General features: G+C 37.7%; 1 protein-coding gene across 1 annotated transcript in view; it reads left to right on the top strand.

Moving 5' to 3' along the window:
- The window catches only part of LOC128887221 (uncharacterized), a 31604-nt gene that overhangs the window by 15605 nt on the left and 3306 nt on the right, over nt 1-12693 (top strand). The window lies entirely within an intron of this gene.

Below are 12693 nucleotides of genomic sequence, written 5' to 3'. Positions count from 1 at the left end.
CGTTTGGAAAGACGGCAAAGGACGATCTCGAGGCGCAATTTGATGCAAAAAATCACGGAAGAACGCGCGAACAGGGGAGAGAAATTTGGAGCAAAATTAATAAAATAGGGCAGCTTCGGTCAGACCGACAGAAAACATCATCGAGCAGGTATTACAATTATTCTTACAAAAGAAAAAAAAAGATGCTGCTGCCTCGTGCAAGCGTATCGTATACATATAGCTTAACCGATAGAAATTTGCACAGTGGTAGTAGAAAAGGTGTGCAGAGAGATAACTGTACTAATCGAAGGAAACATGCGCGGTTCGTCTCTCCTTTTTGCCTCTTCTTTGTCTCCGTCTTTGTTCCTTTGGTCTTTCTTTTATAATTCTTCGAGCAGATGAACCTTGCCGGTTGATGCAACTCACTCTACGCTCGACGAGGTCGACTCCGAACGAGAACGAAGACATGTTCCACGAAAACGTGTTTAAAATTATCGCCGTGTGAAAATAAAGTCCAACGTGATGCCACCGATTATAGAATGTTGTTCCCGTCTGTAAAGTAGAAAATATCAGTTGTCTCGAGATATTTCATTGGTAACGGTTGTTCGACAAACGATGATCAGGGTCTCGTTGAAAGGCGCGATTTCACGAAACGGAGAATGCGTTTCGAACGAGTTTCATCGGATTTCGTTCGCTGGAAAAAGCCGTTCTCGAAAGCAATTCTCGCACAAAGAACATTGAATGTAGAAATCCAAGGAAGAGAGGGGATAAGGATAGGCCATGTGAAGTTGTTAACTCAGGAACGTCTTCGCTGTCCTTAGTGCCTTGCATGAGTATGCCTGTTACATTGGTCGATCGTGTATCAATTTTAACAACACGTATCGAAGTGCCTTTTAATCTCTTGAGGGACGAATTTAAAATCTTTTTTTTTTTTTTTTTTTTTTCTTTAATCGAATTAACACCAAGCAATTTTGATCTGTACATCAATTTTGGTATATAAATATGCTGTCTCACTTTCGTATCGTATGTTTTCAGTCTAGAAAATATTGCGATCGTCAAAAATGATAATTTTAGAAGATAGATAGATGTAGAAGCAAACTTACACATGTGTGTCAATAACTCTCAAGAGTTTAAGGGACCAGATCGAGGGTAATGTATTTTTTCGTTTGTTTTTCGAAATTTTTATTTAGTTCAAAAGTGCTCGTTTTTGTTAAGTACCATGGCTACCTTAAATAGAGAAAACAGATTGTTTTCTATGCAACAGTCGAACGCATAAGAAAAACCAATGACTCTTTATCCTAAAATGTACCGCGTGATTCCACATAATTATATACATGTACGCAAAGCGTAAACAAGCTATTTTCCCAGAGTATCACAGGGAATGATAATGATGGTTTCTCGGTATTTTAAGGTTTAGTTGGCAGCTCCATTTATCAAATAGAAGAGTGGTTAAATTGCCAACAGCTTTGTTTTGTTTGGAATCGCACTAAATATTCTGGGTTAAGGTTCAATAATTATCGATTTTGTTATCTCAGACGTGTTAACATCGACATTAAACGGGTTACACTAAGTGGTGTCCAAACAAAAGAATTGCTCGACAATGTCGTTCCAAGCATTTCACTCATTTTTTATCACACGAAATACATTGAATGTTTGACCAACACGACAACGATATATTTACACTAAATTTTAATTTATATCTTAAAAAATTGTAAAAATTAGGTATAAACGTACTTACATTTAGGCAAATCAAGTTTGTTATTCTTTGTTACGTTATTCGAATCTACATGTCTGTCAACGAAGTGGAGTTATAACTGTAGCCATGCATACATAAGATGTGCATTAACGCGTAGAAACAATCATTAATAGTGCCGAAACTATTAATTATTTTCCTAAAAATCTCAAAATTAATGTACACCAGATCTGAAGGGACCAAAAGAGAGAGAGAGAGAAAAAAAAAGATACCAATTTCATTACTCGAAGAAATTGCATAACCGGTATAATAAACAATATCAGTCCTATCAAATAGTCCATCCGAAAGTAGAGTGGTGGGAGCTGGATAGGCAGAGATGCATCGAACGAATAGAAGCGATAACAGATAACCGATGGAATTTCTTGCTGGCTATCATAAGTTTTAACATGCCCCTTTTTTCGTTGATGTCTTGTCGAGGGTCAAAGAGCATCATCCTTCCCTTGCAAACGGAGTGAGGCGTCGATTCCGCCACGCGCTCTTTTGGCGATAATAAAGCTGTTGAAACAGCGACGGTCCCGCTCAGTTTGTCTTTTCTGCTCTGTGCATCTCTTAGAACCGTTTATCGTGCAATGACGAGTAGCTGTCGCGAGTTTCCTTCAAAACGGTGACGTCCGTTGCGTTGGTTTTTAAGCTTTCAATCAAAGATCTAGTTTATCGTTGACACGAACAGTGTTATACTTGTTAAAAGTGTCCTTCGCCTAGCCACTGAAATTCCACTTAACGTTGGTCAACATGAGACAGGAGTTTCTAGAACAATAGCGCGGTTGTAGACTCTCGAACAAGTCGAACTTTGTCTACCAAGTATGCAAGAATCCGTGAGGTGAAGGAAATCATCATTCAGTTCGTTGTTGATGCAAACAGTGCTAATCTTGTTAATTATCCATTCCTTATGATAATATAAACCCAAGCGGGACAGGAATTTTCAAAAGACTTAAATCGTTCGAGACTCTCGAACAAGTCGAAATTTATTTCTCAAACTTGCACGAGTCAGTGACCGAAGGAAATCCTCATTTTCGGAGCGACTTATTCCAAGGAATCGATCGAAAGCTCTCTGACACAGTTTTCATCGAAGATCCAGTTTATCGTTGACGCGAACAGTGCTGACCTTATTAAGGGTCCATTTCCTAGGACGATAAAAATCTTCTCGAAATTGAATCCATCTAGACAGGAATTTTTAAAAGAGCTTGTTCAAAACTGTAAAACAGACTGAAATTTATTTCCCAAGCTTGTACGAGTCAGTGACGAGAGGAAATCCTTATTTCTCGACCGATCGATTCGAATCGATCTTGGATATCGACTTTGCGACCACCGTTCATCGTTGTATGGTATCTATTTCCGGTTTGTCCAGGCTTAGAGCGTGTAATTGACGAGGTGACAGATGGGAAGTAGGAAGTAGATGTTCCAGTGGAACATCGAGAAGTGAGGATATCGACGAGGCATTTTAAAACGGACGAAGCATTGTAAACACTTTTCGCGACGTGATAGAGAACGCGTAAATTGTGTGAAACGAGAAAAGAAATACGAGGAACTGGAGACGAGAGGAAGGGAGGAGGCTTTGGGGAGAGACTCCGCGAGTCATTTGAACACAGGCCCACTGATGTTATAGTAGTATAGTTCGAGGAGCAAGCAGGAGCTGCGCGTTTAACCGCAAGTGTCGTGCAGGAACGCGTTATGGTGGCGTGTGGCAGCTGACAGTGTGCGGCCACAAACGAATTTGATGCGAGGCAGGACCGAGAAGGAGCTTCTTGCCGATTCTTCACCATGATACGCATATTCACCGACACCTTCAGGAACCTGATAAGTGAGTGTCCTACAGGATTGCTCGATATTGATTCTAAAGCTGCGTCATCCGGCGAGATTAATTTTTTTCTTCGTTAAGGGGGGGAAGCCTACCTAGGACGCTTCAAAAAGGGCGCATATTTATGAATTTTTAACTAGATGTAAACATATTTGCATCTGGGCCAATTAAATCTGTTATTTTTTTTGCGAAGTGTACAATTATCTTGTTTACAAATTAGGTACATCTGTTTATAGACTCTTTTAGGAGAAATTAAGAGAAATGAAAAGAACTAACAATGATATCGAAGAATTGATATCGGTTTCGTTATCACTAACGATAGTACTTGATCGGTAGATTTATCTCCTTCTCGGTATTTAGATAATTGCGAGTCTATGATGTTTTTATATCCGGTCGTAAGTATGTTTACTGTTTTGGTGACAAAAAGAAAAAAAAAAAAAGAAATTACCATTGAAAGATGCTTACGATGCTTACCATGCTTACAATTAGTTCCGGGAATTTGATAAGCGAATGTTTTGGAGATACTTTGCAACGATACTATATCTTAGGTGTAAGTAATTTTGTTTCTCGTTGGTTAATTAAAAGATGAAGTATTAAAAATTCGTATCTACAAAGTGCTCTTCGTAATGATAAAAGTAGGGGGAAATAATCCTTTGTAATTAAGCATGACACTCGTACTCATGGTTACTTTCACATGAATGAGTATTATGCTACTTCATTGGCCTACGATATTTTGTCTAAAAGATTTAATATACAGGGTGCGGCCGGACGGGTGATACTACATGTAAAAATAAATCGAAAAAAAGGGATAACATTTTTTCGTTTGATGCGTCGTTTCCGAGAAAATCAAGTTTGAAAATTCTATCTGCTACACGTGCATTGTACCGCCTCTAGATTTAGACATGTACTACGAATAAGAAATGTCAATGTGTGGATAATACATTTATTAATTTGATTGACGTTTCTAACGTTAGTTACATAACATTATTGAATAAACTGTTCAAAGTGCTGTCTCTGTTTTTAACGCGTCCATATCATTGGCCGCCTTATTAGTAAGTCATGAACTGACGCCAATGATCTTCGACACTTTATTTAATTAGAAAAGCATTTATTATTTTTTCCTTCACCTGAGTCTCATTTGTTTCTGCGATTTGTAAATTGTTTTTTGTAATATTCAGCTGCTGCTGTTGCATTTTCATGACAAGCCTCTAATGCTTTTATCATTTCGATGTACTCGCGGTTGGTATAAGTAGACACTGTGTCACAGCTTGACTGATCGAAGCAGACTAAAAGTTGAAGAATGTCGTATGGTCGAAGAAAAAAATGTAAACGTTAGAAAGGTCAACATTACAACGTGTAAACAAAAGAAAACTTGTAGCGAACAATGACTTGGGAAGACAGTCCAGTGCATGCGTACTGGATAGAATTTTCAAACTCGATTTTCTCGAAAACGAAGCGTCAAACGAAAAAATATTATTTCTCTTTTTTCGACTTATTTTTACATGTAGTTATCACCTCTGCTCGGTTCCACCACCCGTCCTGCCACACCCTGTATAAAATTATTTCGTAATTATTATTCGTAATTAATTATTATGTAAAGAAGTCAACCCAAAATATTTATGCGAGATCGTCACATGCATGATCACTTTCGTGAATCTGATAAATTAATGTTTTTTAAGTAATCATTTTTTCCTTACAATCATAGAAATGGAACAAGTTATAATAACCTTATTAAAGCACATAATTAACGAGGCGTAAGAAATTTCCATTTGCCATCAGAAAATCAAATAAGGAACAACAGATCATTCATCTACTTAAGGGTACAAATTACATTAATTAGATGATTGTGCAGATACTTGATTGATTACGACATTTATGCATCTTTCTTTTTCTTTTTTCCTTTTCTATGTCAACATATTGTTTCATTCGTTATATTATAATTTATTCCGAATACATTTGAATTCTTGGAGTAGTCGAATATCGTTTCGAAACGAAGAATGTACTATATACTACTCTCGAGCTTTCGTAAAAAGTCTCGATCATTATTTTCGATGCTTAACATCGTCACGCTTTAGAAATAGTCTGTGTAGCGGTCGTATTAATCAAATTATTTATACTCCGTTGCAAGATATGCTGTCAACTGTGTTACGTAGAATCACGTGGATGTGTTGTGCGTTTCGCATCTGGTTAAAACGCGAACCCGTCGAAAATGTTCTCTCGCGATAACGTGCATTGAATCACTATACGTGTGCCTGCCGTTCGAGTAGCGCACGAAAAGTAAAGACGGGAACATTGTAGATTCGCGGTTTACAAAGTTTCCTGCGAAATTGTTGGCACGGGTCAAAAAAACATTTTAGACCGAAATGCTTACAGCACTTAGAGGTAGAGTAACTATAGAACTTCTCTTATCGCGATATGTAGTCTTCGGCTGACGTGGCACGTGCGCAGGAATTTCATTTGTCAGTCATTTAAAATTTCGCCTCGTCGATAGAAAAATTGTTCGCTTTTATGTTATATAATTGAATTCTGATACGACAGAGTCGTTCGTTTCAAGATTCGTTTCAAATGGGGACTACTTGGTGTGGAAATAAATTCTGTGCCTTTTTAAGGTAAACTTACCATTTAATTATAGAGAAAGACCATACAAATTCAATTTTACCTCATCTATACAATTCAAGCATAGTTGCGTTCTATTGGAAGAACGATAAGCAAAATTTCTTGGCTTTTCAACTTCTTATACAAATATGAATGATTTATGTCCAATAGTTTGTTACATTCTGTGTTTATTGTAATTTAATTCCATGGCTGGAAACTTTGTTAATCTCTTACCCGTTTAAATTGTATGTCAAACACTTTAACAGTACCATATTTTATAAATTAAACGAATGCTGCTTTTGCGCAGTAACTCCTTTTTTTTTTTTGTTTTTTTTTGCAAAAACACCTTATCCGAGTGAACAATATGACGAAGATCACAGTGTTGTCGTAAACTTTTGGCAGCTACTGTGTTCTGTCATTTTACAGAGTCTTCACTCGACAGATTATTTCTGACTTATCTTTAATTGTCTCTCATCAAACTCTCAAGGACGCGATCGACCTTGCGTTTACTTAATACTCTTTTCTCCAGACACGCGGTTTACGTGACTGATGCAACGTATTCAACTTGCTGCACGATCTCAATCTAGATTTCGATCTCCTTTTCGTCGAGCAATATTTCCCGCAGCTACCTGTCGATAGTTGGTCGCGCTCTAAAATTAGGTTTCGCGCGAAGGATTGGACATGATGCAATTTTGAGCTTCTTTTCTCGATCATAAACGTGTCTATTCGTGCAAACGAATTCGATTGACGTATTTCGTCTTGTACTTCTTCACTATATTAAACGATAAAAATAATCGCGGTTAGATACATTGTTTGTTTAAATATCGTAATATTTCAAGCAGGTATCGGTAGTTTCTGAAATTGTCTTAAGGGGATTTTCTGACGCTTTCTGTGACACTTTCAATAGATCAATTTTTTTTTTTTTTTTTCATTTTTTGAAAGTAAATATATTCAAAGATACACTGTTAAAATTTGTGTATCAGGAAATGTATCAAAAGTGATAGATGTCGTAGTGAAACCAAGCACGAATAATAAGCTGTAAACGCATTTATCTTGAAACATCATTTTTTCATCTGGTTGTCAAGATTATAAAAAATCTATCGAACCGATTGGAGTTCTGTTTTTTCGTATTTTTAACTCTATCTCCGCAGCAGTGATTCGATTAATTTTTATTTGGAATAGAATAGGTAGTGACTTTCGTATAAAAATAGAGCTATTCAGTGTCCACGCACGGCACGTTAAATCATCGCTCACTAGTAATGCCTGTTACATAGTAATCGTCGATGCTATTGTATAGCGAACAGGAAACAACATAATCACGAGACCACAATTTTCGCATTGCACACAGACGCGCGCAATAAGAATGCAGGAAAATTGTGCGACGATTCGTAGAAACGTTTACGTGACCAATGGAGACACAGAGGAAATTAATTTTTCATTTAGGGGTTAGAAAGTACGAAACTAGGTTGAAGAGTTTATACGGCGAAACATTTAAACTCAACCTTGAGGTTTCTGCGACGGCTCCATTGTTAATTTTTGCTGTCATCTCGTTGTTCCATTTTTCCCAAGTGCTTTACGACAGTAATCATTTACACTGTTATTGCGTCTCTTATTCATAAATACGTTACACGCATCATTACACGCGGCAGTCTACATTTATCCATAGTATTTCAATTCGTTTGGTTTCTTCTATTTTGGTTGCAAAAACTTAAGTTCCTTAACGTTTACGGATTAGTCGGTTAGATCTTGTGATTGGATTCTGTAACTTGAACACGTTGGTTGCCAGACTGATACTCGTTAAAATTTCTACCAAGTTCAAATTTTGTCTCGAGACGATTGAAGATTAGATAACGTAACATTTGTCGTAGCATTTCATTTCTTAACTTCATCGGATTCACGAATCCTACCCACGTTTATTTTTATTAACGTCTCACTTTTGGAATTTTTTTTTTTCTAGTTCCTTTATGAAAGGTTCTGTCATCCATTTTTGGGCGACCAACGCGTTAAATGTTATTGAATATACCGTTATACCTATCGCTTAAAATGTACATATTCGCGAGTCTTACATTTCTTCGAGAAAGAGTCCTTCTGAAAATTCATCTTCTAATCAGTTCAACCATAACTATAAAGAATATTTTTCTAAAATCCATTATGCATTATATTCAGAAAAATTCTGAAAAATATCTACCAGTTTGGCGCCATTACGGCGTAGTCCCTTTAAACGATTAGAAGACACTTGTAAAATATGCTCATTATTTTCGAGTTGTACGTTCGATTCGATGAAGTGTTGCTTTCGATCAGTCGTTCACGCACACGCGTTTGGACGCAATCCAAGAATCCAGTAATCTATTCTCTGAAACGATTGTGCGCCGCACTCGAGGGAACACTCTGCCCTGCAAGTGGCATCTCGACTGGTCGGTTACTCAAGGATTAACTAGATTAGAGGGGTTACCGACAATTGTAGTTGATTGAACGATGACCAAAAGGACCCTTCGCGAGCGTACTCGAAACACGCTCGTTTCAGTGCGTCCAAGTGCCTGGTCGAAGTCGAAACCTAGTCGACGAGCAGTTTCGAGTTCACGCGAGCCGTCTTATAGGTAACATAAGAACCTAAGTATTTAGCTCGGTACTCCAATCCATTTCGAAATGAGGATTCATTCAGTTGCGACGTCTACTTTCATCTCTGTGTAGCATCAGTTACGTAAAATGCACTCCCTATCTAAAGGGCACAACGATGAATTTTATAAATTTTCGTATTTAAACTCAAATTTTCCGAAATATTTAGTATTATACGTATACATATCACTCAAGATTGATTCGTCTAAAAATTATGCAATTTCTGAAAGTGTTGTTCGCCTTGAAATTAAAGAAACTAATAAAAATAAAAAATCGACTTAATCTCGAATCAAAATTTCAATCGAATAAAACTAGTCCAGGAACGAGACAACTGTTGGACTTGAAACCTTTTGATTACGCTTCTTCTCCAGTTAGACTGCAACGTCTGCATATATTTCTAGTGTATACGTTTCACGTCCATACTTACGTAAATTTTTCTTGCGGAAATGTTGCATTGTATATTCCGTGTATATCTTATCCGCACACGTATCTGTAATCTATGTGCAATTAGTCAGAGTGTTTTTTTCGGAATGTTTACGAGAATTCATGAGAATGTTCGTAGCCACGCAATGGTCAGTGTTCTTTCTGTTCGCTTGAGAGGAACTCGGAACACACACACACACACACACGCGCGCGCGCGCGCAGAGAGAGAGAGAGAGAGAGAGGGGGGGGGGGTGGGGCATGCTTTTATGGTGAATTGAAAAATGGTAAATACAGAACAGGACAGCGATACAGGGTGACCCGTGTCAAATCAGCATGCCTCATCAATATCTTCCCACATTTAGTGATGATAAGGAATCGTTCGATTCTCACGCGACCGAGATTTTTTTCTCCTTATTGCCCCAGTATCGGTCACCGAATTGCGATCGAAACGTTAACGACACGCTCTTCGCCATTCGCGGCTCGCAGTTGCCTGATAACGTGGAATTTCGTAAAACGGACTCTATTCAGGCATTCATGATCATTTACAGTAGGGAAGCTTATTATCGTAAACGCGAAAGAAGGAAAGATTTATTTTTAAGAATTCTTACTTCACACGTCCGCGTTTACCTAATACTCCCCTAGTCAAATTAATCGTAATTTTTTAATAGACGCCTTATTTAAATATTCAATGTCGCAATATCGCAAGTGTGTGGGATAAAGTCACTAAATTAGCGCGATAGAATACGATATTTCAATTAAACGTCGATAAACGCGATGAAAATAGCACGATCGATAGAGGCAGAGTGGAAAAGTATGACTGCAACTGGGTCAATTGCTACTGGATAGAGCACGAAAGTTGAACTATCGACAAATTGGCCGAGATAAAGATGAATCGGTAATCTCTAATTAAGGATTATTATAAGACGTTAGATTATCGTAAATGTTAGACACGTTTAATTTTACCACTTAATTTTACCACTTCGGACCCGATGTTCGAACGCAAATAAATGTTTGCTTTCAAGGCTGAGTGTTGGACTTTATCATTCTAACTATTATAATATCGTAGCTTCTTAATTCAATTTCATCTTGTTTCGAAAATATACAGGACGGATTAAGTAAGAGTATCAAATAGTACTGTGTGAACCATTCATTTTGAATCATTGTCGATAGAAGGGAGGTACAAAGACCGCGATGTGTTTATGGAATTAACCGTTCGTCTTTTCACAGTTCCACTATCCTTTTTTCGCATTTTTTCTCCCGTAATCGTAACCATGTGTCGACTCATCCGAGTGGACTTTGTACCCCTTGATCGCATTATGTTTCCACGAGTCATTAAATCATTAGACGCCGCGAAACTTCAGAGAGTTCAGAGCCGCATAATGGTTCAATAAACTGAATTCCTTTGAGCCGCGAAAATGCACTTTGCCTTTACGTATCATTGAAACGGAGATTCTGCTCGAATGCTGGAAATGAGAGATTGAAAATCTATTTCTGCGCGATAGCTGCTGGGAGCTCGAGCTACATCTGTCAAAGTTTTTAAGGAGTGAAGCCACCTTGAACGCGTGAAAATTAAAATGTTCAATAATTCTTTTTTCCAAAGCGTTTGACTTAACGAAGAATCTGTTTGCTGGCGTTTATCATACATATATTGAGTAGTAACTCGAGTAGTAGTGAGGCCACGTGTCAGAGGGTTTTGATAATTTTGAAAAATAACTCGTATACAAGTTGTTAACCCACATTATTTATTTCGCGCAATATACGATACAATAATATCTCACAATTAGCGCAATTTCAATGTACTTCGGACGAGTATATCTATCTTCAAGTACTGGATACTTTATTTTTGTAAGTAAAGTGACAATACTTTCAGAGGTCAGCAATACTTTTGCTAAATATTTTATACGAATCGTACCGTATAGCTTTGAAATCATTGATTCCTCGTTTGAATGGATTGATCTTTAAACTATTTTTAGCAGTACATGATACAGTAATATCCTTCCAGAACGTTCAGTACGAATGGCGCGGATAACTCTCAAAATATTTGTCTTATTCCAAGCGATACATCGAGGTCTTATCGAAATGTCGCAGACTTGTAAATTTATATTTTCGTTCTCGCCACTGATTCGATAAGGATGCGTGTCTTCACGCAGATACGTAAACGACGGTATTTATAGTGAGCGTTGAATTTATTCTGCCGAATAACGTGTCAGCAAAAGACAGAGAAAGTATTCGTATACCGCGAACTGTCTCGAAACTCGATTTCTCGTGTTTACGCGGAATTACCTCTCAGATGTCAATGGTAATTATTAATAACTGTTACAATTTTGCTAACGATTCCGCTACACGATTATTACATAATTCACGTGTCTTGCCATGATTTTGTAATTATCGATGTTACGTGCAAGAAATATTAATGAAGATAGTGATAAATTCATACGATACTTGTATTTTCATTCATTAAAAACGGAGCGACTGGTAGTGGTAGATAGAAAATAATGAAAGAATTACGAGAGAACTTACAGAAAAATGAGTGCTTATGAAATCAGTTCGCGTAAAGATAAATCTGGAAACATAGATCCTATCGTTTAATTTAGACAAACTTCTTCAATAGATATAAAGGGTACGAATACTTATGGTACCGACTGTATTCGGATGAATCGTAATGAAGATCAGGTTGAGAACTTGGAAAATTAGTAGTTCGATGTAACAAAATGACGCGATTTTTGTTTATACATTTTACAACGAAACGGCTTCGTCTGCAAAATGTTCATTTCCTCAGCGGATAGCAATGCGCCGTTTACCTTCACCGCGACCTGTACATAAATGGGAAACATAAATCTTGACGAGAACGTTAATCTTTCAAACGAAAGGTTCGCAGGTCCTAGAGCTTACAAGGAACCAGAACACTGTTAGACGGGATCGTAAACATGTTTTATTGCCTCCACTCGCGCTCGATGGTGGTTCCAATAGTATCGTAGGAGCGTTCGAGGGCGCGGCTCTTGGATAAAAACAGAAACAGTTTCCAGAATCCAACGTTCGTCTCTGGTAATCACGCTACAGTGAATTGGCATCGTAAACTGAGCGCTAAAAAAAAAAAAAGAAAGAAAAAAATGTATTCCTGCGTAATTGTTGCTCGCCAAAGGGAGGAAACCATCATCCCGTTGCTCACGGTGTTATTACGCTGTAGAAAGAGAAAAATTAAAAACCATGCACGGGCGAGTTGTTTTTATAGCATTATGAGGCTCTGGATAAACCAGCGAACTGGGGATGCAAGAAATTCGATGGTCACAAAATAAAGCTCGCACTAATATTCCGCTCACAAAGTGCACAGGGGTGTCTCGCAAGGAAAGTGCAGGATCTTCGGGTTTTGCTTACCGATTTGTTTGATACTTTGCACACTGGTAGATGATAGTATTATAGGGGTACAAATTCAGTTATTATTATATGGCTCTAACATCGCTATTTTATTTACAAATTCCAAATACTAACGATTCTTTTATTACTTAACATATGTACAAATAAACGCTGG

The sequence above is a fragment of the Hylaeus anthracinus genome, unplaced genomic scaffold (genome assembly GCF_026225885.1).
Source record: "Hylaeus anthracinus isolate JK02 unplaced genomic scaffold, UHH_iyHylAnth1.0_haploid 11985, whole genome shotgun sequence".
Classification (NCBI taxonomy): domain Eukaryota; kingdom Metazoa; phylum Arthropoda; class Insecta; order Hymenoptera; family Colletidae; genus Hylaeus; species Hylaeus anthracinus.
This window is presented reverse-complemented; position numbering and strand designations above follow the sequence as displayed.